The following is a 24948-nucleotide window of genomic DNA, read 5'->3' on the forward strand; positions in this document are numbered from 1 at the left end:
GGCCTAAATCATGATACTGTCAAATGACAGCGCTTACCCACTTTTAATCAACAATCAACGATCAAAGTTAGCGAACGAATCCACTCTTGTCAATTTTAATATTTACCCCAAACCGTCAATGTTAATTTTTCAAATGAGATATCATTTAATCACACAACATGTATCCAAGGAAACTAACAATGAATCAAAACTAATGATTATTCATCATTAACAAAGATAAGAAAACACATAACACTCAATTCAATGCATTAAATATGATAAATAATAAAATAAAAAGAGGGAAGGAGTAGAGTTGGACCTCAATTGATTATTGAAATCAATTATCACTCAATTGAAAAGAAAGAATCCTCGTCGAAGAAACCCGAATCAGCCTCAATTAATGAACAAACCAACTCGAATTAAGAGATATAACCTGAATAGATTTAAACCAGAATAAAAACCTTAAAACGAACCCCAAATTTCAAATTTCAGACTAACCGTAAATGAACCCTACTGGAATCAGAGTTGGGTTACCGTTTGAACCTTACCGGAGCTCCGACAGACAAGGTAGTCAATGAAATAGGGATCTCCCTATCTAGATTTTGCCTGAAAAACTAGAAAAATAGATGAAAGTTCAGTGATTTTGGGGTTGGAAACGACTAGATTGTAGGAGGGATTCTAATTCCAAAGAAAAACTCATTGGAAATAGTCAAACCCATTCATTTTCTCTGTCTTTCTCATTTGATTTCAACTCTTAGATCCCTTTTTACTCACTATTTCTCCTTCTCAATCTCCCTCTATTTCTCGATCTCTCCTCTCTTCGTTACTCTCTTCTCTCCGCATCCTTCACCAATTTTTTGATGGTGTTATGTGTGTTTTCTGGTGGCGTGTGTATGTGAATCTGTGTATCATTTCAATGGAAAAATAGAGTGTTGTGTCTGTATATAGAGAGCTGAGTATCCATTTTTGTAAGGTGATATGTGTATTCCATATGATTGTGCGTATATACTCCATATATTCCCCTCCATATAGTGTTGTTATTGTGGGAATAAAAATGCGAGTGGAGGTTAGGGTTGGGTAAGGGGTGGTTAGGATAAGGTGAGGTGTCCGAAGGTTTTATGAATTTATTGGATTTGTTTTTTGGATTCTTGTGGTGGAAGTATTAAATGGGTAAGTGTATATAGTAACGATACACTAAATGGAGTGAATTTTAACAGTGTGATATTCAAGAGGGACAAAATTATATGTTTACATTATGTCTCTCTTTGTTTATGAACACAGTGTTTCCAGACAAAAAAGTAGACAACAAGATAAAATTTTGACACGACCATTATTCAAAAGAGAGACAAAGAAGGACAGAGTGCCACCGAGTCTTTATTTAGAACATACTACCTATTCAAGTTATGAGGGAATCAAGTCACAGGTATCTCAAAGGGTTAGAATGAGAGGGGCTATACTGAGTTAGAGAGTCGAGTAAGGTCCTGTCAAGGTTTTGGTCCGAGGCTTTATCATTACATTAAAATAACTATTACAAGTTAAAAGATAAAATAAAATTACAAAAGTCCTATCTATGCAGCTTCTCTGAACTTCTTGAATTGAGTTTCTGATGCTTTTAAAATTGAAAAAAGATCTGATCTTCTTTAGGGTGAACTTGAGAATAAATTCTTTCCCAATACAAAATTTGATGTTGGAGATGAACCCACAAATTAACCATATTTTGTAGGTGGTACTTCTGAATTTGAACCTGAATTTAAAAATCTTCACCCTATTCGCCAGGCGGGCATCTGACTTACAAATTTTTCACCTTGTTGCTTGATTTTCCATTTCTTCACCCTGTTCTCCAGGAGAGCTTCTGACTTGCTATTTCTTAAGATTATAGACCTTCAATTTCTTCACCTTGTCGCTTGACTTTTCAATTTCTTCACCCTGTTCTCCAGGCGGGCTTCTGACTTGCTATTTCTTAGTGTTGACTTTCAATCTTATCACCCTATTCTCCAGGTAGGCTTTCGACTTGCAATTTCATCACCCTATTCTTTGGGTGGGATCACGACTTGCAATTTCTTCTCTTTGATCTCCAAGTGACCTCCCGACTTATAATTTTATCATCCTGTTATTTAAGCGGGCTATTGACTTGAAATTTCCTCACTCTATTATCTAGGCGGGCTCTCAACTTTCAATTTCATCAACCTATTCTGTAGGAGGGCTCCCGAATTGCAATTTCTTTACTTTGTTCTCCGGGAGATCTCCCGACTTGAAAGTTCATCACCCTATTCTTTGGGTAGGCTCTTGACTTGCAATTTCATCACTCTATTCTTCGAAAAAGCTTCCAACTTGAAATTTCCTCACTCTGTTCTCTGGGCGAGCTCCCCACTTTTAATTTCATCACTCTATTCTTCGGGTGGTCTCCGGAGTTGTAATTTCTTTACTATGTTCTTTGAGCGAGCTCCAGACTTATAATTTTGTCACCCTATTCTTTAGGTGGGCTTCTGACTTCTAATTTTCTCACTCTGTTCTCTAGGAGAGCTCCCAAATTTCAACTTCATCACCCTATTCTTTGGGAGGGCTCCCGAGTTGCAATTTCTTCACTCCGTTCTTTGGGCGAGCTTCCAACTTAAAATTCCATCACCCTGTTCTTCAAGAGGGCTCTTGACTTGAAATTTCCTCACTTTATTCTCTGGGAGAGGTCCCGACTTGTAATTTCATCACCCTATTCTTCAGGCGGGCTCTTGACTTTTGATTTCTTTACTCTGTTTTCCAGGCGAGCTCCCGACATACAATTTTATCACCCTATTCTTCTGACTGGCTCCTGAGTTGCAATTTCTTCACTCAGTTCTTTGGGAGAGCTCCGAACTTGAAATTTCATCACTCTGTTCTTTAGGCGGGCTCCTGACTTTCAATTTCCTTACTCTGTTCTTTGGGCGAGCTCCCGACTTACAATTTCATCACCCTATTCTTCAGGAGGGATCCCAAGTTGTAATTTCTCCACTCTTTTCTTCGGGCAAGTGCTCAAATTTCAATTTCATCACCGTATTCTTCAAGTGGGCTCTTAACTTTCATTTTTCTCACTTTGTTCTGTAGGTGAGCTCCCGACTTGCAATTTTATCACCCTATTCTTCGGGCAGGCTCTCGAGTTTTAATTTCTCCACTCTATTTTCTGGGCGAGCTTCCGACTTACAATTTTATCACCCTATTCTTTAGGAGGGCTCCTGAATTCAAAATCAAAACTAGAACAAAAATTATCCCAATAAAGAATATGATTAAAAAAGATTGCATTTTCCAAAAAAATGAAGTCTTATTTTGTAGGAGGGTCCTAATGTGAAGTTCCAAATAAAAAAAATTTAACTTTTTTCCCTAATTAATCATAAAAAAAATCATCTGTGGGTGTTAAATCCAATCACAACTACTTGCAAGCATGCATAATACAAAGACGAATCAAGAATTTGGCCAATAAATGCAACTCTTGAGGATAAAATTGAATGACCAAGACCAAAAAGTCCATTTCTTAAGTTTAAAAGTGAGACATTCTAATGAAAAAGTGCATCTTTAGGATTAAAAACTCAAATTAGGAAGTACACCTCCTAGATATTATACATGAAAGACCCAAATTAGAGAGTGTGTCTCTTAGGTGTACAAGATGGTGAAGTTTTACCATAATTGTGATTACCAAACTTGTAGAGCAACACTGCCTCTTGCATTTACAGAAACGAGAAATCGCACCTATGTATAATTTCTCTTTGAAGTCTTTGATTCGAAGGAAGCAAGTGTCCCTGTTTCATACAAAGAAAAATTGTGAGTTTAAAACAGGGTGATTAGCTTGCTGCTTAGGATTTTGAGGCAATTTCTATTGCACTTGTGACATTTAATCTTGCTTCCAATTAATGTCACGTAACTGTCTTGATGCACCATTTAAACTTAGATTATTATGAGTGACTCTAAAACAAACAAAGTATCTCGGTGCTGCTTTGTTTCTCAGATAAACTCCTTGAACTTTGGTATTTCCATGAATCCCCTAAATTTTTCTGTTGACAAAACTTTATGCATGCTTTGTTTCAACTCAATCATATTTCTTTTATGTAATGGCCCTTTGTCTTGCTTTGTGCAATTGAAAAAGTTGATAGAAAGTTTTGAAATCCTTTCTCACTTGTTTGACATGGACTTGACTCAAAGACATGAGAAAAATAATTTTCTGTTCGAATGACAGACTCAAAATGAAAACAAAATCAAAATATAGAAAAGAAAGAAAAGAAAATGAATTTCCCCATTTGAAGCAAAGAATAGAAAATTTTATTTAAAGATGACAGTCAACTCTAATGATTATGACATGTATTTTTGGATTAAATTACCTTATCTTTCCATCTAGACTCTCACCAATTGTTGTTGAATTAATGACGCTGAAATTGAGTGGCTTCCTTAAGTTAATTACACTTATAGACCTCATTTGGCTAGTAACACCTTGAAGGATTTTCTCCAACAAACCTCTCTCATTTTTCTTTCTCTCAGCTCACCGTTGTCTTATGGTATCCGTGAGGGTTTTCATCAATAGGACTCTATGAGACTTTTGTATTTTTATTTCTCTTAACTTATAATCAACTTAGAATATTTGTGAGGATTTTCACTGATAATACTATCTCATTTTTGTATCTCTTAACTTACCATCTCCTTATGGTGCCCATGAGGGTTTTCACTAATAATCCTCTCTTATTTTTATTTCTCTCCAGATTCCTTATGATAGGAAGACAAATAGTTCTCAAAATGCATCATTATATTCCATTGAATGCTTAGCCTTAACATTATCAAATATTGATTTGAAGGTCTTTCTTTGGTTGTAACTTGTCTTTTGGGTAGGGTTAGAAAGGATGGTATGACGCCCAAACGACACTTGAAGTGGGGTGGGACTTACAACTTTTGGAATCGACTCTAACAATGAAGATTAACTCATGCCCCAGTTTCTTTTGATTGGGCAAGTCTAAATTGTTCATTTGGTTGGACCGAGCCCAGAGTAGGACTCCCTACGTATCTCACTCCTGAGAGGAGAATCAGATCATACATAGTTCTGGTAACTTATTCTTTTAGTTCATTCTGATTTCTTTTCTCTTTTTTTCTTTTATTGACTCTTTTCTTGGAACCTTTTCTAACTCTATTTTTCTTGACACTTCTCTTTTCTTTCTCTTTGACACACTTTTCTCTTCTTTTTTCGTTTTTGAAACTTTTCTAACTCTATTTTTTACTCGACATTTTTTGTTAAACTTTGCTGATCTATCTTGATTCCAAAAGAGGGGTATGAAAGAAAATAGGACTAAAGCTCAAATAGGTTAAACAAAGGATGACACGATGTTTGAATGGAAGAATAAAATGCCTTCGTCATATCAATCCTTGAAAATGCAAGTACACATTATGCAATATGAAAGTTAAAGATGAAGATCATTTGTGACATTTTTTATAGCACTAACTTTAACTGAGCATGTGCATCACTACTTCTTCTGCCCTTGTCCGACATACAACTTCACCTTTGTTGTATATCCCTCACATCGAATGACCCATACTTTAATAGAACTGATTTTCTTTTTGCTCCTCTTGATATAGGATAGAGCATCCACTGTTTGACCTAATTGAGATATATCTTTCAATTTATGACCAAGTTATTCTTGTGATTCTAAAAAATAATTGCCTTAATTTTCAAAGAAGACTTCAACATGGTCACCAAATGTCTCAACACTCTACCTATTTTCTCATATTCTTCTTTATTCTAACTTCAGCACTCTGATTCAATGTTTTATGATTAAACTGAATTTTAAGATCTAGCTGAAAATTCTGCAAGCATGTCATATCATCAAACCAACATAAAATGTATTGTAAAAAATAAACAACTTAAAATAAGACAAAAAAGACTACATTTCATTGAAAGGAAAGATAGAAGAGTTTGAATAAAGATACCAAAGAAATAAAACATGGTAGATCCCAAACAACCCTAAAATAATTCAAAAAACAGAAAGAAAAATAAGATAAACTACCAAAACCCCTTTCTAGTAAGGAGAGGAGTGTCTTCTCAATTCTTGAGCTTGACATTTAGCCACTGATTTGCACATCATGTCTAGAGTGTTCATCACCATCAAATACATTTCCCTCAACAAATAAGTTATGGATCCTCTTGCTCAATGCATTGCTTTCTTCATATTGCGCATCACCATTTGTTGGCGAATGATTCTGTGTGACGCTCGAGGTGTCAATGTTTTGCACCAAAATTTCTTTTTATTGAATCATCTTTTCTATTTCTCTTTTCAAAGTATGAAAATCTTCAGTACTGTGTCCCTGAGCATCAAAATGATATGCACACCGTATATTAGGGTTAAAATTTCTTTAATGTGCATCAGGTGTATACCCAAGGAGAAGAGTAATCATGCCCCACTATCTCAATCTCTGGAACAAACTGGTATGGATTCCCCAATAGGTGTGAAATTATCCTTTGACTTCCTCCTATTTGAAAACTCTGGCCTCAGTTGAAACTTGGATTTAGAGGTTTCTTGGTCAATTTATGGAGGTTGAGGATGATGTTTAGGGACCGATGCTTGCCATTATGGATAAAAAGATGGATGAGCATACAGTTGTCCATTGTTTAAAGGGTACTGAGGAAGTGAAATGGAATATCTTAGATTTTGAAAAGAGGAACCTTGTTGCAGGTGAGTCTATAGATTTGATGTGTAAGATCGGGATTGAGAATGACAATATTGTACCTCTCGAGCTCTAATTTTACCCTGGAATAACAATAGGTACGTTTTTCTTCTTCTTCCCTTTAGTTTCCCTTAATCGATTGCCATATCTTCCCAATTGTTTCACGAAATCGTCATGTCCATAATGCTCCTCAAATTTTGATATCTCCAAGCTTGGAGGAAGATTAACACTTGAAGATATGCCCCAGTATTTATATGAAACATCTTCTTTACCCACAAGTCCTAGGGAACTTTTCATAGAATTTTCTACACTTTTCATTTTCTCTGGCTTTTCTGGTATGCTAAGCTTCTTGGTAAGAAATTTTTTTGGTCCAGTTAACTTAAATGTAGGCTTTGGAGTATAACAATGATCATCAAGAGTATTGTACGTAGACTCATTAGTAGATTTAGTAATCACAACCGCTTGGTGAATAGCCATGGAAGCCTCAGTAGAGGGTTGCACAACAAAATTATAGATGATAGGTGGTGCTATATAAGTATGGTAGATTTGTACTGAAGAGCCAGAGAATGAGTGATAGAAGCATTGAGATGCTTTTCTCTTGGAGTAAATTCTGAGGCATGTTGTGGCGCATCAACAATAGCATAAAATTGACCTTGCAATTTTGGTTAAAAACTAAAGGTATTTGTAAGGTCAATAGTGGGGAATGGAGGAGGAGGCAACCCACTAACCCAAGATCAGTGCATTTCCATCATTTGATGCCTTAGACTCATAACCTCTTTCTTTAAACTCTCATTTTCCTGGATCTTTGTCTGATCCATGATGTCACTCTCTATATTCTTGTTGGACACAACTAAACCTTTCTTTGATTTGGTGTGATGTGGAGGACTAGCTATAATGCCACAAACCAACCACCTTAAACTAGCTAAACAAGAGATGAAAAATATACTAGAGTTTAACACTTTCTCAAACAAAATTTCTCTTTATTTTTCTTGCATTTGAAAAGGTCACCAAACCCAAAAAGAGCGCCTACATATTTCCCTCCCGAGAGAGGAGAATCAAAAGTGTGTAGTTCGTAAAGTTTCATCACAACATGGACTCTCTCTATTTTGTTTTTCTTGATACTTTAAGAAGAAAAGAAAATAATAGATTATCAAAAGAATTGGTGAAAATATTGTTGAATTTTTCAGCTTTAACATCCCTATACAAAATGAAACCTATGATTACCGAAGAAAAATCTTTTTAGATTTTTGATTTTGACTTTCATATGAAGATGAATTTTGAAAATATTAAGGAAAATCGTTTTGTAGTTTTGTTTTAAAGATGTATATGAAACACCTACTCTATATGAAGAGTGAATAATTTTTTTTAGATTTTTTAAATAAGATCACCGAACTCTAGAAGGGTTGCCTACGTATTTCACTCTTGAGAGAGGAGAATCAAATATCCATAGTTCATCCAGATTGGGAAATTAAACAATGAAGGACAAACTGAACCACGACTTGAGAGACACGACCAAGACAGATGATGAAAAACATCAATAAAATCTTTTTTGAATTTTTAATTTGACACTTCACATAAAACTGACACCACCAACTATGAAAGAAAAATCTTTTAGGTATTTACGTTATATGAAATTTATAAAACTTCTATCATCTTTTTTTTTTAATTTTCTTTAATAAAAAGCTCTTATTAAAAAAAGCTCTTTTTTTTGGAATTTTCAAATTATAAATGTTTGCTAAAGGAAACAAAGGCAAAATCTTTTTAATGTTTTGTTTATTGAGAAATTTTCTTTAATAAAAAGCTCTTATTAAAAAATCTCTTTTTTTTCGAAATTTTCAAATTATAAATGTTTGCTAAAGGAAACAAAGGCAAAATCTTTTTAATGTTTTATTTTTTGAGAAAATAAGTGCAAAGGGTAAAAAATCTTTTTGAATTTTTAAATTATGAAAAAGAAAAGTCAGAAAGAACTCGAGAAAACTAGGAAACTTTATTTTTGACTCACTTTTCTTTTTTTCCTTTTTTTTCCAATCTTTCCTTGAAAACACACTTTTCTTTAATTATAGCACATGTTTTTCCCCAAATCAATCCATCAAATGACCTTATTACCCACAAAGATGCAACAATTAGCACATAGGGATGCTTTAGGGGTAAGTCTCCTACAAAGGACCAAGTGGATCCCGCTAGGTCTCAATATGATGCAAATAAGTATGACCTATAGGCTGCCCTAGGCTGAAGTTCACTAACAAGGTTGTTTGGGGGAGCGCATGGCCGATGGTTGCTGCGATAGCTTTCCACCCCTCCATACCCACCGATGGCTCCCCCTCCTAAAATAAGGGTGACTCAACTATAGGTCGTGTACACAGCATGTACTACGAAATTTGTTGTGAAAGAAATGACTCGGGTTATGCAAATGATGACATATATAATGAGGTAACACATAAGAGAAAAACTTTAAACACATAGGCACTCAACAATTATAAAACTATAACACAAACGATAACACAAAAAAGACACCTATACACCTATAGTGTCACACTAAGCCGATACAACTCAAAATAAAGCTTGAATTCTAAAATTCCCCAACAAGTTGCAAGGATGTCACACCAATTTTTAATCAAAAGATTGATTTTGTATTCGAAAAGGGTTTTTGTTATTAAGTGAAAAAAGAATAAAATTTATTTTGAAAAGTATTTTACAATTAAACTTAGAGTCGCCACTTGGCATAAATCTGGTATGCCAAGTCACCTTTGGAAATTCTTTTTCAAAACAATTTTGACTCTTTAAAACCGACCCACGAATCGAGATTTCAGCTAAGGAATTCTGCTGATCAAGGGAAAAGTTTCAGGCACTCCTCCATCCTGTGGTTCGACCACGGTCGCTTCATAAAGTATATCGGCTAGTATGACATTATGAGATGTATAAACCAACAAAACACATAAACAAAAAAGCAAACAACCAAAACAATCAAAATTCTAAAAATAATGTTCGATCCAATTTATTACAGATCCAAAATAAAAAAATACTAAAATAAACCTACGCTAACCTCAATAGTCCTAAATATGCTATAACCGATACCTCAGGTCTTGATCACGAACATCCTTTGCGTACAAGATATTTCGGGGCATACCTAGGTGAATAAATACAAATGGCCTTGGGGCACTTCTTGGCTAAATGAATATATTTTCCAATTCCAAGCAACAAAATAAAACAATCTCGAGCACCAAAATTCAATAATCCCAAATTATTAATTTCTACAATTTGCCTACCAAACATAGTACTTGTCTACTAGTTTCGGCCTAAAGCATGATACTGTCAAATGAGAACACTTATCCACTTTAATCAACAATCAATGATCAAAGTTAGCTGAACAAATCCACTCTTGTCAATTTTAATTTCTGCCCCAAACTATCAATTTTAATTTGTCAAACAAGATATTATTTAATCACACAGTACGTATCTAAGAAAATTAACAATGGATCAAAACAAACCACTATTCATCATCAACAAAGATCAGGCAACACATAACACTCAATTCAATGCATTGAATATGATAAATAATTAAACAAAAAGAGATAATGAGTAGAGTTGGACCTCAATTGATAATTGAAATCAAATCACTCAATCGAAAATAAAAAATTCACGCCGAAGGACCCCGACTCAGCCTCAACAAATAAACAAACCAACTCAAATCGAGAGACACAACTCAAACAGATTTAAACTAGAAGGAAACCCTTAAAATGAACCCCAAATTTTGGATTTTGAACTAACCATAAACGAACCCCGCTAGAATTGCAGTTGGGTTGTCATTTGTACCTCACCGGAGCTCCAACAGACTAAGCAATCAACAAAAATAGAGATTTTCCCGGCTAGATTTCGTTGGCAAAACTAAAAAAAATGAAAGTTTAGGGATTTTAGGGCTGTGAGCGGCTGGATTGCATAGGGAATGCATTCATCGAAAATAGTCAAACCCGTCTGTTTTCTCTCTCTCCCTTTCAATTTCAACTCTTAAATCCCTTTTTACTTACTGTTTTTCCTTCTCAACCCTCTATTTCTCAATATCTCCTCTCTTTATCACTCTCTTCTCTCTGCGTCTTTCACCGATTTTTCAGTGGTTTTTTGTGTGTTTTTTCAATGTTGTGTGTGTTTTTTGGTGGTGTTTGCATATATGAATCATTGTATCTTCTCAATGGAATAAATGGAGTGTTGTGTTTGTGTGTAGAGAGCTGAGTGTCCATTTTTGTAAGGGTGAGGTGTGTATTTTGGATAAGTGTGCTTAGATCCTCCATATATTCCTCTTCTTTTTGTGTTATTGTTGTGGGGAATAAAAACCTGAGTAGAGGTTAGGGTGGGGTAGTAGGTGGTTAGGATAAGGTGAGGTCTCCAAAGTTGTTATGAAATTGTTGGATTTGTTATTTGGATTTTTATGGTGAAAGTATTAAATAGGTAAGTGTATTCAAAAATGATACGGTAAATGGAGTGAATTTTGACAGTGTGATATTTGAAAGGGACAAAATTACGTATCTACAGCTGATACAGAGGATTCTACATCTTTAGAAAATAATAATTTGGAAAATGGCAAAGAAAAAAGAACTTTTGCAAATTTAATGAAGCCTAATGTGAGTAATGTTGTTGTTGATAAGAGAGAATTACAAGTTGATCCTGTCCCAATGAAACAAGTGACTTATGTAAATGGTATACCACAAGTTACATGGATGGAGGAGAAAGTAACAAAGATGGATATTTTGGAGGATTTTCAATTGGCTATAGTAGGTAAGTTTTCCTATGGGTGGCCTGGATTAGAAGAACTGCGTAGTCTTATTACTAAACAATATGGAGTCAAAAGAGATTACAAAATCGGATTATTAAGGAATAGGCATTTGTTGATAAGGTTTAACCTTATGGAGGATTTTGTCAACATGATGGCAAAGAATGTATATTATATAATTGATAAGGATGGACTGGCATATCGAATGAGTTCATTCATATATGATTCAAAGTTCAAACAGTATAAAGAGACAACAAAGGCCATGGCATGGATATCTTTTTTTGATTTACTACCAATAATTTTTGGTAAAGAATCTATATACTCTACTACTTCAGTGATTGGAAAGCTAACATGACCCCAACTAGGGACTTATCGTAATGGACAATCCCAAGCACAACCAAGATTGAGAACCGCCCCCGTTACCCATATCAACCACCAAATGCATACCTTGAGTCGGCTAAAGTCCAAACATATAACAATACAGTGTATACAACCGTGTGGTGACTTTGGGACAAGTCTATAACCGAGACAAACCCAATAAAGTCCGACCACCCAATAATCAACCAAACCAATGCGGAAGCCATAAAACTAAATACCATAATGATAAGCCAATTTATGTATGTATAACAAAACCCTCTATACGACACCCACAGTTGTCCATACAAAGCCTCTAGACCAACCAAAAAGTACTCAGTCGGGACATGCCCCGACCATATCCAAAAACCAAAGTATATGTAAGACAAGAATTATGTAAAGTAAACCATGACATGAAATAGATGCCTTCCGAACTATGGAAGTTTACTACTTCAATCCAACATCGATTGTACCTGAATCCGATCACTAAGCAAGAGGAGTAGAATGGTCGGTTCCTGTATATCATGGGTATACAACCACCAGTAGATGGGTTAGTGGGTGAACACTAGCATGCACTCAGGATAGGGATAAAATAATGTCAACTAATTAAAATCAAAGTAAAATCCAATGCACATAAACCATACATATATATATATATATGTATATATATAACACCATGCTGGGAAAGTGAACTGAGTTTCGCATGCCTTTAAAACCATTACCTGGGTTGTGCAGCTTTGTCGTCCTAACCACCCACGGGCCATATGGGTACAGCTCCCCCTACTGAAAGGGTACAGCGCATGTAGCCACACGACTAGGCAATATCCCATATGATGACTAGTACATCCCCCGATATAAAGTGTGACACACGTACACGGTCATCAAGACCTTTCATATCAGCAAATATGAGTTTCAAGTTTTGGTCCCCTCGGTAACACCACTTTCGACGGTTTAGCTACACATCTTGCCATTAATTCCCAATTAAAACTAGTTTTCAAATAGCCAAACCATTATCCATTTATTAACCAAGGCCAATATTAGTGGTATCATCATACCACCCCTTACTAGCAAGTAATATCCATAGCCAAACAATTTAGGTTAAGAGGACCTTAGGTGCCCTTCCAATTACCATATTAAATCCACTTGGGATACTTCCATGTTCTACAAAAGCATAACCATTTAGACGTTATCCTTTTCAAACCATTTAAACCACGTATAAATCCTTTATATAGTTTAAAAAATGCAAGAGTTCCATTAAAAGAAGTCAATGCAATAAATATATCTTTATAAGCATTTTATCAAACACATTGGGGCATAATATAACAAAAACAAATTCCAAAGACCATTAAACCCTTACCATGAAATCCAATTGTCCAAAACCACCATTAATGCATATAAAAGCATAGTTAAAACCATAACCAAACATTCAATATCAAACCCACCAAATAATAGTTGAAAACCATAATCATGAAATAGTAAAATCATGAAATCAATCATATAAACCATACCTTTAGTTGAAATTACAGTGAAGGAAGAGAATCATGCCTTATACATAAAGATTCATGGAAGAAATCTTGGCCTTTGTACCCTTTGAAGAACATATGAAGAAACCCTAGCCCCCAATCTTCTAAGAGAGTGTTTGAGAGAGTATTTGATGTGTTATAATCCTTTAATAAGTGTTATGGAAGGTGATATAGGGTTACATAACGTGAGGAAATAAAGGTTTAGGAGTAGAAAATGTCCAAACTACCCTTGACTTGAAAATTAAAATAATTCACATCCAGGGTATGAGGCCCATTGCCATTCATTTCCAAAGGTACGAGTGATACCCCAACTCGTACCCAACCCTGACAAGACCTTACCTATTGGTTTCTATATAACTTACCCTCCCTAACTCGTATCTGAGGGTATGATTGGTAACCTCAATCGTATCCCCCCAACTGTATAGTGCACAGATTACACTAGACAACTCAAACATGCACCCTACGACTTGTCCTATACCACTAGTAAGCTACCATACTACTCTTTCCCATATGAGTCATACCTTGAGCAGTATCTAAGCCTCCCATACTTCCTAGGGTACAAGTGAGTAACCTAGACACCCTATGACCCGTATCCAAGGGGTACGAGTGACTCCTTTAAGTTGCATCGAGCCAAAGAGGTCGAAAACTACTAAAAATTTCAAGGGTCCTATTTTTGGGATGTTTCAGTCTTCCCCACTAGGAACATTCATCTTTAAATGACGGGTAAGTGTAAAGATAAGCATGAAGTAACACATCAACACACATCAAACTATCCCCAACCGAAATATAGGACAAGAATGCACACTAAGATGAGACGATTACCACATACCCCAAGCACAATTTACACCCCAACACTTCCATTCCGACCTCTAACTAAGTTAGGAATCAAAGATGCAAGAGGAACCATTCCTTACCTTTAACAAAGTTTGAAAACAAAGAAGTTTTGCAGATCACACACCCTACGCACAAATTTCCTAAACAAAGGACTAATACGGATCCTTTGACTCGATGTACACTTCTGTATCCCAAATGGCTTCCTTGGACTTTTAGTTCCACCATGGAACCTTTACCGAAACCATACCTTTTGTTCGCAACCGGTGAAATTACCAATCCAAGATCCTCATCGGGGCCCCCTTAAAGATCCAGAAATCCAGGATACCAATACTACCTAAAGGAACCAACCGACCAAGGACCATTCAAACTCCAACACAATATAGGTTACCGGATGAATGGACTCATGCTAGAGAGCAAGTCCAAATCGATTTAGAATTTTCTAAGCCACATCAGTACGAGAGCTTGCATCAATCTATACATCACCAATTCCATTGTTCAAGACTATCCAAAACACAACGGCGCTAATTTAAGCCACCGAGCTCTACTTATTATATCTAATCCAAAATACTACTCTACCTTCATCACCATTATAACATGGAAAACATGAGTAAAGGACATGGACAAACCAAATTTAACCATCGTAACCAAAAACCTCAACCTATGAAAGCCATGCAACCACTATGCTAGGAAGATGATTTATAATACCATGCGTTACCAAACCACTTTAGCACGCAAGAAAACCATGGGTATATCTACCAATCAAAACATTCAAGCCTACCGCTTACATACCCGCGGTATGATCTATCCATTATAGATCTAACACTATTTTATATTTCACAATGAATTTTTACCACCTATTTCTTTCCTAACAATTTCTTATGAAAACAATCTTACGTCACCTTCAAACCCTAACCCTAGTAGTCACCCAAGACTCTCCCCCACTTAGGGACTTCTACATTCCATGTTTTAACACATCACCACACTTCTCTAACTACTACCACCCTAACATAACAAGATTCATTTAAGAAACCCAAAGTACAAGAATTATCCATGCCTTCTAAGTCAAGATCCCGGAACAACAAACAACACCATAGGCACGAAGTACTTTATAACAACCACCTAAGCCATAAATGAAGGAATATCCCGACCAAACCATACCATGAAAGAAGTCCTTAGATTAGACACCAAAGAAACACAACCACAAATACCATGAATAACTTAACACAATATCAAGACTCATATCCAGGGGACAAGGTGAATGCAAAATGAGAACCTTAAGCATAAGCTCTATAAGAATACATGCCACACTAGTAGGGTACTCTCTTACCCAAGATAGAAAAGGATCACTAGAATATGCAACCCGACCTTCCCTTGAAGTCCACCATTAAATAAAGTTTTAGGCTGAAAATCAACCTTCACCCCATTACACCTACAAGCACAATACTCCACTCTAATGGATGTCACTGAAGATGGTCACCAAAGATGCTTAGTTCTTATATACCCAAAACCTCATTCAACCAAATGCTACCTAGAGCCCAACATAGAAATGTAAAAATCACTAGACCAAATTAACTCCAAGGTTTCCAATTAAACCAAAATCATTCAAAATCAAACTAAGGCCACCAAGGCCTTTCAAAAAATCATTTGAGTCCAACCAAAAACATTTCATGTTCCCTTAACCGTTTATGCAATTCAAAGATTCAAGAATAGTCAAATCATATGACAAAATCATCTTCATTGGAAATCTCACAAACAATTTGAGGATATATAATTTCTAAAACCAAAACCAAGTAATAGGGGAACCCATAGTGCCCCAAAATCCATTTGCCATTTCCATGCATCCTACAATGTTCAAAACATTTATAAAGCATGAATAATGCATCATAATCCATGGAAAATCAATTAAATAAATAATCATGTCAAAGCACCCAATTGTACCAAAACCCCATTTTCAAAACCATGAATTTAGAAATCGATTTTATGTCAACTGTAAAGTACAAGCATAGGGACATAGAAACATGCAAGCTCCATGATCCAACCTATACAATGACTAGACCCCCTCCCCCTAAATCTCTAAGTTCAACCTAAAATCTTGGCTTTTTGGAACAACTTTTCCCTTATTGTATTCCGCAAGTCATCAACCTCATCCAACCTACTAATTTACCTCTATAATTCTGCATTGCTATCCCAATCTAACATACTCCCTTTACCAAGATCAAGAATCTAAATTCAATCCTAGGATCTATCAAACACCATGTACAACTACTAAAGTACCCTCATATCAAATTGAATATACCTTTAAGGTCCACCCCACAAGGAGAACACTCCCAATTCCTTAGTCACCCCCGACAACCTATCCATTCTAAGGGAAAATCGTTCCCCTTAAGAATGAAAAGAGTGAAAACAACCCATAGAGAAACATTTAGGCTGATGAAATCTTTATCTAAGAGATTCCTCAGTACTCTGTTAAGCTCCTTTAACTCTACAAAAATCATTCTATAAAAAACAAATATAAATTGGAAAAATGTTTGAAACAAAACCAATTCCAAACCAACATCCCCATTAGAAAGACACCATAAGAGTTGTCAAGGAAGACCTTAAAAGATTAATTCATCAATGAAACCAAACAAAAAAGGACCTTATGAGTTAAGATCTTTAACTCGGACCAAGTAATTAACACACCCTTTTTTTAAGAGCGATCTCTGAGTTCTAGGACATGATATAACCTTTCCCTTAATAGCTAGGGAATGAAACCATTCACCCAATCCACAATAGACTCACCATGAAGCCTAAAGACAATCCTTGTGGATTCTACAAAAATCTAATAATTTATAGCACAAGTACAACCAATCCATTTTCTCAAATGACATTAAGATCCACCTTATTTGAGTTAAACAAATCCACCAACACCCCTTTACTACCAGTAGAATCACACACACCCATAGAATTTTTTAGCAATTGCAGAGTCACCTACTAGGGTAGCATCAGAAAAAGAAAAGAGTCTGAAATAACCTTAGAAGCATAACCAAAATACACAACCACAAGTGGGGTCACAAAAAAGAGAGGACCCTAAACTAAATAACCCATACACACTATGGTTAGTAAGGGCATTGAGATGATCTCAACCAATACTGAAATCCAAAGTAGCACCCCTTAGTGCCATCCCTTAGTTCAAAGAATCAAGACCTCTTTACATCATCTATTTCCAATCTCACCTTATTCCTCTCTGTACCAATAGGACTTGACTGGAATGATCGAGTTTTCACTATCTGGGTCCATAGATTAATAGCATGTCGAAAATCAACATTGGTAACCTCTCCTTGATATAACCAAGAATGAGTTCCTCCTCCCAAAATAAGGCCAGTAGAGATCAGTGGGACTCCATAAGTAAAACTAGAAATTGCAACCCTTGACTAGGTATATGCCTCATGAGTTGGACTAGATCCATTCATGTTGTTATTAAGTGGGACAAGTGAGTTTCCAAGAACCTTTGGATCTTTGAAAAGACACGATCCGAAGGGTGAACCAAGGAAGATTTAGAGAAAAGTTCAAGACCTTAGACTCCATATCCTAAAAGTATAATAACCAAGAAAGTAAAGCACTCCTAAATACCTTGTAGCCTCCTAATTATAAGTGTGGTACACGATACACCCATAAGGAAGAATCTACTTGATATGGCTTTGTGGACACCCCATAACACCAAAACTAAAAGCTCTGATACAAACTTGACATGACTTAAACCATGGCCTTATCGTAATGGGCAATTCCAAGCCCAACCCGGACTGAGAACCATCCCCGCTACCCAACCCAACCACCAAATGCATACCTTGAGTTCTTCTAAAGCCCGAACATATAACAAGATAGCATATCCAATTGTGTGGCGACTCTATTACAAGTTTATAATCAACACCAACCCAATCAAGTCCATCCACCTAATAACTAACTAAACCAATGAATAAGCCATAAAACTAAATACCATAATGATATCCAATTTATGTATGAATAACATAAACCATTCATACCATACCCAAGTCCACAGTTGTCCATACAAAGCCTCTAGACCAACCAAAAAGTATTCAGTCGGGACATGCCCCCGACTATAGCCAAAAACCAAAGTCTATGTAAGATAAAAATGATATAAAGTAAACCATAACATGAAATAGATGCCTTCTAAACTGTGGAAGCTCACCATTTTAATCCAACATAAGTTATTCCCAAATCCGATCACTAAGTAAGAGGAGTAGAATGGCTAATTCCTGCATATCATGGGTATATAGCCACCAGTAAAAGGGTTAGTGGGTGAACACTAGCATACACATAGGATAGGGATAAAATAATGACAACCAGTGAAAAATCAATGCACATAAACCATATATATATATATAAACATGACAGGAAAGGGAACCGAGTTTAGCATGCCTTTAAAACCATTACCTGGGCTATGTAGCTTTGTCTTTCAAACTATCCATGGGCCATATGGGTTCAGCTTCCCTTGCTGAAAGGGTACCAGTATGTGTAGCCGCACGATCAAGCAATATCCCATGGGATGAATAGTATATCCCCCAATATAAAATATAAAATATGAAATCCATATGGATATGGTCATCAAGAGCCCTCATATCGGCAAATATGAGTTTTTGGTTTTAGTCCCCCCAGGACCACCACCTTCTACGACTTAGCTATATAGTCTGCCATTAATGCCCAATTAAAACTAGTTTCCAAATAAACAAACCAATATCCATTTATTAACCAATGCCAATATTAGTGGTATATTCATACCACCCCTTACTTGCAAGTAATATCTATAGCCAAACCATTTAGGTTAAGGAGGCCTTAGGCGCTCTTATAATTACCATATTAAATCCACTTGGGAGGCTTCCATGTTCTTCACAAGCATAACCATTTAGACGTTAGCCTTTTCAAACCATTTAAACCATGTGTAAATCCTTTATCAGGTTTAAAACATGCAAGAGCTCCATTAAAAGAAGTCAATACAATGAACATATCTTTCTAAGCATTTTATCAAACACCTTGGGGGCATAATATAACCAAAACTAATTCCAAAGACCATTAAACCCTTACCATGAAATCCAATTGTCCCAAACCACCATTAATGCATATAAAATCATAGTTAAAACCATAGCCAAACATTCAATATCAAAACCCCCAAATAATAATTGAAAACCATAATCATGAAGTAGTAAAACCATGAAATCAAACATATAAATCATGCTTTTAGTTGAAATTACAATGGGGAAAGTGAATCATTCCTTATAAATGAAGATTAATGGATGAAATCTTGGTCCTTAACCCTTTGAAAAACATATAAAGCAACCCTAGCCTCCAATCTTCTAAAAGAGCATTTGAGAGAGTATTTGATGTGTTATAATCCATTAATAAGTGTTATAGACGGCCATATAGGGTTATATAATATGAGGAAATAAGGTTTTAGGAATATTAAAGGTCCAAACTACCCTTCACTTAAAAATTAAAGCAATTCACATCCAGGGGTACGACTCACTTGCCATTCTTATCCAAGGGTATGAGTGACACCCCAACTCATCCCCAACTTTGAAAAAACCTTACCTACTGGTTTCTATATGACTTATCCTCCCTATATTATACCTAAGGGTACAAGTGGTAACCTTAATCATATCTCCCCAACCGTATGGCAGACAGATTATACTAGACTACTCAAATATGCACCATACAACTTATCTTATACCACTCATACGCTCCCATATGAATCATACCTTAGGAAGTAGATAATCCTCCCATAAAGTCTAGGGTATGATTGAGTCACCTAGACACCCTATGACTTATATCCAAAGAGTACGAGTGACTCCCTTGATTCGTATCAAGCCAAAAAGGTCCGAAACCAACAAAATTTTCAAAGGTCCTATTTTTAGGATATTTCAAAAGAATATTCATCTAGATATGGGTTCAGTATATAAATCAAAACCAAGTTTTTCTAGGGTAATCATGCAAGTGGTTTTGGCTAATGAGCTTTCATGGCAAGTGGAGATTGAGGTGCGGAATAACAAGACTCAGAAATCCAGAATTGAGATTATCAAGGTGGATTATGATGTGATTCTAAAAGTATTGTATAAGGTGTTGACTTCAAGGTCATGTAGAGGATAATTGTTTTGTTATGCATCTAGAGCTTAGGGAAAGATTTGAAACAAAGGAAAATGCTGACAATGATGGTGACAAAGAGGAAGTTGTAGGAATAAGTAATTAAAGGGAAATCACAAAAGGAGAAAGTTTAAAAAAATGGAATCCCACAAATAGAAGATTTGAATTGGATAAGGAAAGTAGAAAACTTTTAAGTGAAACAACTAGTGAAGAAAATAATTCAAGCCGTGAAATCATGATCGAAAAGAACTATGTGCAGTAGATGGGAATGCATGTCAGTTAACAGATTGTAATGCTATTTGCAATGAAGTCACTACTAAAAATACTTTTCAAGCATTAACTACAACTAATGAAGATGATGAACCATTAGTAAAGAAGACGCCTAATCAAGGATATTTAAAGCCTCATGGAATCAAAAATAATGCCAAAGAAGAAAGGGAGAAAGGAAATCAAATACATAATGGTAAAAATAATGAATATAGTGACAAAGTCATGGAGGTTATTATAAAAGATTAGTCAATCGAAATAACTTTGAGTGACATGGAAGATCAACTTCCACTTATCACAACCCATTCAGTGGATAAAAGAGCCACATATAACAATCTTAATGATGTCCTTACCATAGAAAACCATCCGAACAGAAGTAAGAGAAATCAGGAGAAGCATGGGCGTGATTTATCGGTAAATTTCAGTAAGGAATTATGTCAAATTGGGAATGATCCAAGAGAACAAGAGATGATAGCATTAGAAAATGCTAAATATAATAAATCCCTCCAGATAGATAGGTCAATGATGAAGGAAAAGGATCAGGAGGAAGGACAAGAAAGGAAACAAAAAATAGGTCATTACCCTTTAAAAACATCTTTAGGCAGCCAGCTAATAGGGGAAGAATGGCAAGCCTTAGCAATATGTACAAAATCAAGTCCAGTGAAGATAATACATGATATTGTTTCATATTAGGTGGAAGATTCAATTAATTATAGAAGTAATACAGTATTCACTACTGAAATTGAAGATAAGGAAGAATATGATAATAAAAAGGTGGTTAAAAAGGTGCATTAAGCTACAGATATATCGACCCAATCTATTGAAAAGGCAAATAAGGTAAGTAATAAGAAGGAGAATTAGTCTACTAAGGTTAATCCCTAGAGGTAAAAGATCTTCTAAATAAATTTAAAAGAATTATTTTGGAATGTGAGGCCGGTGAGGACCTAAAATTCATTTCATAGGATTCAAATGTTGCACCAGTATCATAAGTTTGCTATTATTTCCCTAATGGAACCATTTCAGGACAAAAGGTAAATACATAAGTATAAGAGAAGGTTAGGTATGAAGTATGCTAATTACAATGTGAATGGTAAAATATGGATTTTAACCTAAGATCATATCCATGTGGTGGAGCTTTCAGATACTGGGCAACAATTGACATTATATTTGGATTGTCAGGAAGTGGGGCACACAATTGTCGTTACAATTGTATATGTCAAATTTGATAAATAAGAAACACTCAGTTTATGGGAAAATCTACTTAATATCTTACAGTATGAACTTACATTGGATGATGGGTGGTGACTTAATATAATTATGTCTGATGAAGAAAATATTGGTGGGTTGCCAGCTATACCAAAAGAGGTAGAAGATATTTTCTTTTGTATTAATTCTTGTGATTTGATGGATTAAAACTTCAAAGGAAGTCGATTCATGTGGTGGAATAGAAGGGTTGATAGTGAATGTATTTTCAAACGATTAGACATAATAGTGATGAATCACTCTTTTCATGGCATAGCAAGGCATGTAGAAATAGAACATTTAGCAAGAACAGTATCAGACCATGCTCCAATGTTACTTTTTTGTGGTAGAAAATCTATGCATTTCACAAAACTATTAAATTTCTAAAATTTTTGGTGGAACAGGTGGATTTTAAAGATGTGGTGAGAAACAGTTGGATATCTCAAGAGGAATATGATATCTTTATTTTCTTAAAGCAAAACAACTCTTGCTAATCGGCGTAGAGAAAGATTTGGTGATATCTTCAAAAAATTGATCATAAGGGATGAAGTTGTTAGGCTGAAAAAAGAATTTCTTGAACAGAATCCTACTCCCACTAATAGAAGTACACTTCAGAAGACGTAGGATGAATTGAAAAAATACTTGCATTTTAAAGAAGAATTTTGGAGGCCAAAAGCTGATATTCAATGGTTTTCTAATGGTGATAAGAACACTAAATTTTTTTCATAGTCTAGTTAATGGAATAAAAAATGATTAACTATTAGTAGAATCATGAAAAAAAATAGTCAATGGGTAGAAGGTAATGAACAAGTGGCTATTGAATCTATTTCTTATTTTCACAAATAGTTTTCATATGAGCAAGTCTTGGAAGATCATTCTTTACTCACCCACATTCCAATAGAAAAAAGATATAAAGAAAGTGGTTTTTTAATTTAGTGGGCAAAGTGCTACTAGACCAGATGGTTTCTCTGGTTTGTTCTATCAAAGTTGTTGGGATATTGTTGAAATTGATGTTATTAAATGGTGGTTTCCCTTTATGAAGTAAATTCTCTTCCAAAGTCTATAACTCACACTAATTTGGTCATATTACCTAAGGACGACTTTGTTCAGTCCTTTACTGATATGAGACCAATTAGTTTAAGTAATTTTCTTAATAAAGTGATCTCCAGGGTTCTTCATGATAGATTTGAAAACTATCTTCCTTTTTTTATTTCTAAGATTCAATTTGGTTTTGTTAAATGAAGAAATATTACTGAGAATCTTTTGCTTGTTCAGGATATAATTATTGACATTAGGAAAAGGGGTAAATCTACTAATGTTCTTATTAAATTAGACATATCCAAATCATATGATAGAGTGGACTAAAATTTCTTGATAAAAGTCCTGGAGAAGATGGGTTTTGACTAGTGAGTGGTAGATAATATTTGGGGGTTGATGGCAAATATCTGGTATTCAATTCTAATTAATATCCAATATTATGGTTTTCTTTCACTCTAATAGAGGGGAGAAATAATGAGATCCTCTATCGCCTTTTTTTATTTTATCTACAGAAGTATTAGCTAGAGACCTGAATTCTTCATTTTACAATAAGGAATTCAGAGGCTTTTGGATGCCTAAATAGAGTAATGATATCAATAAATTGGCTTATGATGATGATACCATTTTATTTGTTTCTGCAGACAAAATATCTTTCCAAATGATGATAAATACTCTGAAAATTATGAAGAGCAATCTGGACAGAAGATTAATAATGATAAGAGTGCCTTCTTTATACATACCAAGGCGGCTGGCACTGTGGTTCAGGAGGTAGAAGAATGTATTGGATTTGCTAAAGGAAAATTTCCTTTGATGTACTTGGGGTGTACTATTGGCCATTCAATAAAGATAAAAACTCATTTTGCAGAGCTTATCAAAAAAGTATACAATAAAGTATAAGCTTGGAAAGGGAAATTATTATCATTTGGAGGTAAAGTTGTGTTGATAAATAATGTGTTGAATAGTATTCCTATTTTCTTGTTGTCTACCATAAATCCTCCTAAATATGTTATTCATGAATTTTATTAAATTTTAAGGAGGTAGGCAGGAACAAACATTGGGTTGCTTGGATTGATATTTGCAGGCCTAAGAAGGAAGGAGGTCTAGGTTTTAGAAATTTACTTAACATACCTAAAGATTTATTTGCCAAGTTATGGTGGATTTTTAGAACTTAAAAATCCAAGTGTACAATACTCATGTGGAATAAATATTAAAAGAGATATGTTCCTCAAGTTATGGAATGGAAATATGGTTCACAAACTTGGAAGAAACTGCTTAAAGCTAGAGACTATGTGGATTAAGAAATATGGTGGGAGCCCAAGAATGGTCATTCTAATATTTGGTATGATAATTGGACAGAGCTTGGTGTTTTTTACTATTTTTTGCCAATTGCAGAGTCGGATGTACATATAGTGGAGGATGTGAGACAATTATTTGTAGAAGGAAGATGGAATTCAAGTTTATTGAAATTGTTATTCACAGAGGAGATATGCAATCATGTCCAACATAACTTGATGGTTGAAGAGAAATCTAATGAGTGGGATAAGCCTTGGTAGATGCTTAAACTTTATGGTAATTTGACTATTAAATCAGCCTGGGATATTATGAGACAGTCAAAAGAGGTTCAATGGGATTTCAAAATGTTGTGGATTAAAGAAATGCCTTTTAAATGACATTTTTTATTTGGAGGTTATCGAAAAAGAGAATTCCTATAGGAGAAATTCTGGTTAAGTTAAGAGTTTGTGAAGATATGCCTTGTAAAAGTTGTGATGAAAATGTGCAAGAAACTATGGAACATTTATTTGTTAAATGTCCTCTTACAAAAAAACTATGGTAAAGATTTCAGCATCAGCAGGAGTTACACGCCCTTTTATGCAACTCAAGGATTTAGTATACAAATGGTGGAAGGCTGATAGACCACCAAAGCTACAGTTTCTTCTTAATGTTGTGCCTTTGTTTTTAATTTGGCAGGTATGGAAGAGAAGGAACACTATTAACCATGGAGGCAAAATGTCTTATTTAGGGATGGAAATGGAGATAAACAAAAATTTCTATCTATTAGACAAATATAATTTTCCTTGGCTGAGACATTTACCATCATCATGGTCCATTCTGGTAAAAATTTTTAAGGATTATAATCCATCT

Source organism: Capsicum annuum, chromosome 1, assembly GCF_002878395.1.
Source record: "Capsicum annuum cultivar UCD-10X-F1 chromosome 1, UCD10Xv1.1, whole genome shotgun sequence".
Classification (NCBI taxonomy): Eukaryota; Viridiplantae; Streptophyta; class Magnoliopsida; order Solanales; family Solanaceae; genus Capsicum; species Capsicum annuum.